The sequence below is a fragment of the Apium graveolens genome, chromosome 10 (genome assembly GCF_009905375.1).
Source record: "Apium graveolens cultivar Ventura chromosome 10, ASM990537v1, whole genome shotgun sequence".
NCBI classification, from domain to species: Eukaryota; Viridiplantae; Streptophyta; class Magnoliopsida; order Apiales; family Apiaceae; genus Apium; species Apium graveolens.
In genome coordinates this window covers 83,732,222-83,737,746 of record NC_133656.1, presented here as the reverse complement: position 1 = coordinate 83,737,746, position 5,525 = coordinate 83,732,222, and the positions used below count along the sequence as shown (strand labels likewise).

The window sequence follows — 5,525 nt, the reverse complement described above, 5'->3', positions numbered from 1 at the left end:
GCTAAGGTTGAGAACAATAAGGATATTGAAAGAAGTATTTAATGAAGTTAGAATCCCATATTTGTCATATATATTAATTCAGTAAATTTTAATTTTGTAGTTATAATAGTTAGCGTAATTCTTAGTTATAAACAACCTCAAATTGTTATCATCTTAGCATTGAATAAAAAAAATATATTATTGCTTAAGTGCATGAATTAATTAGTTAACAAATACAGTCTATGTGGGAATGAACTAGAAAATATTCTATAGTACTTGCGAACTCGTATACTTGCGTGTAATATTAGCGCGTGTTTAGCGACTAACAAGTATTTGGCGCCGCTGCCGGGGACTGCAGTGTTAATTATTAGTTTATGTATTTTCCATCAGTGGTCGTTAAAGTTCATTGACTCGGACATTGTTACTTATTTGTTCCTTGTTTTATTTCAGGTACTCTAACGAGGGTGTATGCATCCGTCTTCGCGTACTCGTAAGAAAACACTGGATAAAGCCGAGGAAGAACTTGTGGTAGTTCATAAGGAAGTTTTTTAAGAAGAAAAGAAGGTAGAAGACAAAGAGAAAGTTGAAGAACCAGCTTTAGTAGAGATGGGTGATCAAGCGGAAAATCTGAAGGCTTTGATGGACTATTCTCAGCCTAAGATTAATGACATTCAGTCAAGCATCATCAGACCAGCCATCAGGGCTAACACTTTTGAGATCAAGTCAAGCACGATCCAGATGATACAGAACTCAGTTCAGTTTGGGGGTTCTCCTACTGAAGACCCCAACATGCACATCAGGGATTTCATCGAGATCTGCGACACCTTCAAGTTTAATCATGTGACTAAAGATGCTATCAAGCTACGCCTCTTCCCATTCTCTCTTAGGGACGAAGCTAAGTGTTGGTTACACTCTCTACCAGCAGGGTCTATCACCACTTGGGAGGATCTTGCGCAAAAGTTTCTCACTAAATTCTTCCCTATGGCGAAAACTGCTGTAATCAGGACTGCTCTTACTCAGTTTGCGTAACAAACTAAAGAATCTCTGTGTGAGGCTTGGGATCGATATAAGGAGATGCTAAGGAAGTGCCCACACCATGGCATGCCTGATTGGATGATTATCAACTGTTTCTATAATAGATTAGGTGCTACTTCTAGACCCATACTTGATGTAGCATCAGGAGGAGCCTTGTGGGCTAAAAGCTACGATGAAGATTATGAACTTATTGAACTGATGGCTGCTAATGAGTACCGATATCCTTCCCAGAGGCTGACTCAGGGAAAAGTCGCAGGAATTCTGGAGTTGGATGCAGTAACTGCTACCGCTGCCCAACTTAAGACTTTGACGATGAAGGTGGACACTTTGGCTAATTATGGAGTTAATCAAATAGCTAGTGTGTGTGAGCTTTGTGATGGTGCCCACGAGACTGATCAGTGTGCAATTTCTAGTAAATCAGCTCAGTTTGTGAGCAACTTCCAGCGATCGCAGCAACCAGTGCCAACCACCTATCATCCCAACAACCGCAATCATCCTAATTTCAGCTAGAGCAACACTCAGAATGCGGTTCAACAGCCTTATCAGCAATATCCAGCTAAGCAGTACAACCCGCCTAGTTTTCAGCAACCGCAATATGCACCAAGACAACAACTCCAGCTGCAACAACCAATGAAAAATCTGAATTAGAGGAGTTGAAGCTTATGTGTAAAGGTTAAGCCATTTCTATCAAGACCTTGGAAAATTAAATTGGGCAAATTGTCAATGCCTTACAAAATCGTCATCCTGGTACACTACCTAGTGATACTGAAGTACCAGGATAGAGGGAAGCTAAGGAGCAGGTAAAGGCAAGCACTTTAAGGTTTGGAAAGGTAATGAATCCCGAACAAACTCAAGTGTTGATTGAAGAAGCTGAGGTTGAGAAAGTAGTAGAGTAGCAGGAAGAAAAAGTGGAACCAAGGAAGAGTACTATTGAGCACACTCCCCCCGAAGGTAATACAGGAGAGAAGCAGATCTATCCTCCACCTCCTTTTCCCAAGCGGCTGCAGAAGAAAAAGCTGGACAAGCAATTTGATAAGTTTCTGGAGGTGTTCAAGAAACTTCATATCAACATACCTTTTGCTGAGGCTCTTGATCAGATGTCTAGTTATGCAAAGTTTATAAAAGGTATTCTCTCTCGGAAGGTGAAGCTAGATGATTTAGAGACAGTTGCTCTCATGGAGGAATACAGTGATGTGCTGCAACAGAAGTTGCCTCCGAAGCTTAAGGATCCAGGAAGCTTCACTATTCCATGTACTATTGGAAAAGTGACTTTTGACAGAGGCTTATGTGACTTAGGAGCTAGAATCAATCTGATGCCCTTGTCAATTTTCAAGCAGTTGGACTTGCCTGATCCAAAACCGACTTATATGACCTTTGAGTTGGCCGACCGTTCTATACATATCCAAGAGGTATTTTGGAGGATGTCTTGGTCAAGGTTGATAAACTCATCTTCCCTGCTGATTTCATCATTCTTGATTTTGAGGAGGATAAAAAGATTCCCATAATCTTGGGGAGACCTTTCTTGGAGACTGGACGAACCTTGATAGATGTGTAGAAGGGTGAGCTCACAATGCGAGTTCTGGATCAGGATGTGACTTTTAATATGTTCAATGCTATGAAATTCCCTACTGATAATGAGGTGTGCTTAAAAGTGGAGTTGGTCGATTCAGTGGTCACATCGGAACTTGATCAATTGCTAAGGTCTGATGCCTTAGAAAAAGCCTTGTTGGGGAATTCGGATAGTAAAGATGACAAAGGTGAAGAACAATTGCACTATTTAAATGCTTCTCCCTGAAAGAGGAAGATAGATATGCCTTTTGAATCTATTGGAATGGAGTAATTGAACAAAGCTCCTAAACGCCTCAAGCCATCTATTGAGGAAGCTCCCACTCTTGAGCTTAAGCCTTTACCTGAGCATTTGAGGTATGCATTTTTAGGTGATGCATCTATTCTGCTTATTATTATTACATCTGACCTATCAGGTAGTGATGATAAAAGCTTTTGAGGATTCTGAGAAAGTTCAAATCGTCAATTGGATGGATTATAGCAGATATCAAGGGAATCAACCCTTCTTACTGCATGTGTAAAATTCTACTAGAGGAAGGTAGCAAGCCTACGGTCGAGCAGTAAAGAAGACTCAATCCAATCATGAAGGAGGTAGTGAAGAAGGAAATTCTTAAGTGGCTAGTGCAGGGATCATCTACCCTATTTTTGATAGTTCATGGGTAAGCCCGGTTCAATGTGTGCCAAAGAAAGGTGGTATTACTGTGGTAACAAATGAGAAGAATGAGCTTATTCCTACTAGAACAGTCACGGGGTGGAGAGCTTGCATGGACTACAGGAAGCTGAATAAAGCCCCTAGGAAGGATCACTTCCCTTTGCCCTTCATTGATAAGATGCTTGACAGGTTGGCCGGTCATGAGTACTATTATCTTTTGGATGGTTATTCAGGTTAAAATCAGATTTGTATCGTTCCAGAAGATCAGGAGAAAACTACCTTCACTTGTCTATTTTGTACTTTCGCCTTCAGACGAGTTTCTTTTGGTTTGTGTGGAGCACCAGCCATATTTCAGAGATGCATGATGGCCATCTTTTCTGATATGATTGGCTAGAATATGGAGGTGTTCATGGATGACTTCTCTGTCTTTGGCGATTCTTTTGATGAATGCTTGCAAAATCTTGGACACGTTGTCAAGAGGTGCGTTGAGACCAATCTGGTTCTCAATTGGGAGAAATATCACTTTATGGCGCGTTAGGGCATTATTCTCAGGCACAAGGTTTCTAGTAAAGTTCTAGAGGTGGACAAGGCCAAGGTGGGGGTCATTGAGAATCTTCCTCCACCCATTTCTGTTAAGGGAATTCGCAGTTTTCTTGGTCATGCGGGTTTCTACAGGCGTTTCATCAAAGACTTCTCGAAAATTTCAAAGCCATTGTGCAGTTTGCTAGAGAAAGATGTTCCTTTCAAGTTTGATGACGAGTGCCTTGCAGCTTTCGAGACATTGAAGAAGAGTTTAATCATGGAATCGGTCATAACTGCACCTGATTGGAATGAACTTTTTGAGATGATGTGTGATGCAAGTGACTATGCAGTTGGAGCAGTTCTTGGGCAGAGGAAGAATAACATATTTCATGTGGTCTACTACACTAGTAAGACCCTAAATGGTGCTCAAATGAATTATACTACTACAGAGAAAGAACTTTTGGCTATTGTCTATGGTTTTGAGAAATTTTGATCTTATCTACTTAGGACTAAGTTGACAGTTTTCACTAATCACGCTGCAATTCGATATCTAGTCTCAAGGAAGGACTCGAAGCCTAGATGGATTAGATGGGTTCTTTTGCTTCAAGAATTTGACTAGAGATCAAGAACGGAAAGGGGACTGAAAATCAAGTCGCTGATCATCTCTCGTGTTTATAGAATCCTATTGCTACTTCATTGGATAAGACATTGATAAATGAATCTTTTCCCAACGAGCAGCTGTTTGGAGTGGAAGAAGAAGAACTGTGGTTCACAGACATTGTGAACTACCTTGTAAGTAATATCATGCCTCCCGACTTATCTTATGCTCAAGGGAAGAAGTTTCTATATGAAGTGAAGTGGTATGTGTGGGATGAGCTGTTTCTTTTTCATCAAGGAGCTGACCAAATCATCAGGAGATCTATTCCTTACAACGAAATGGGGGGGGGGGGGATCTTGCGAGATTGCCATTCAACGGCTTATGGAGGACATTATGGTCGAGAAAAAACATCAGCTCGTGTTCTTCAAGCAGGTTTCTTTTGACCGACATTGTTTAAAGATGCTCACCAGTTCCTTTTTAAATGTGATCGGTGTCAACGTGTGGGTAATATGTCTAAGAGGGATGAGACGCCTCTTAATGTGCTTCTCGAGGTTGAGGTCTTCAATGTATGGGGAATTGACTTCATGGGGCCATTTGTCTCATCTTGTAACAATCAGTATATCTTGTTGGCATTTGATTACGTGTCGAAATGGGTTGAAGTTAAGGCGTTGCCAATGAATGATGTGAAAGTGGTGTTTAATTTTCTTCACAAGCAGATATTCACAAGGTTTGAAACTCCAAGAGTCATAATCAGTGATGAGTGGTCGCATTTTGGCAATCACAAGTTCACTACTATGATAAAAAGGTTGTTTGAAAAATCTTCTTATGCATCAGAGTAAGATTAGCATCTGCTTCATCATCAATTATTCCTTCATCCATGACTGGCATATAAAACTTTACAGGTTCATCAACCTTTTTTTTGCCCTTGGACCTTGGATCAATTTCCATTTGTGATTTGGCCTCGGTTGCCTCAAAACTTGTTCTTTCCTTTATCACAATACCCTTAGGCTTTGGAAATTTCTTTTCAACAACAGAAGCTTCATATTTTGTCTTGACACCTTCTGCTTTGAGTCTAGCTTCTTCTCCCTTTAGACTCTCAAAGTCCATTCCTGGATTTTCTTTAAGAAATAACTGCTTTGAAATTTCTTCATCAAGTTCTAGATATCCACCAGA

General features: G+C 40.5%; 1 non-coding gene across 1 annotated transcript; it reads right to left on the bottom strand.

The window, feature by feature from the left end:
* Window positions 1–975: 975 nt before the first annotated feature.
* LOC141694871 (small nucleolar RNA R71) lies at window positions 976–1,082 on the bottom strand. Its single transcript, XR_012564152.1, has one exon. It is a non-coding gene; the product is annotated as a small nucleolar RNA R71 (small nucleolar RNA).
* Window positions 1,083–5,525: the final 4,443 nt, after the last annotated feature.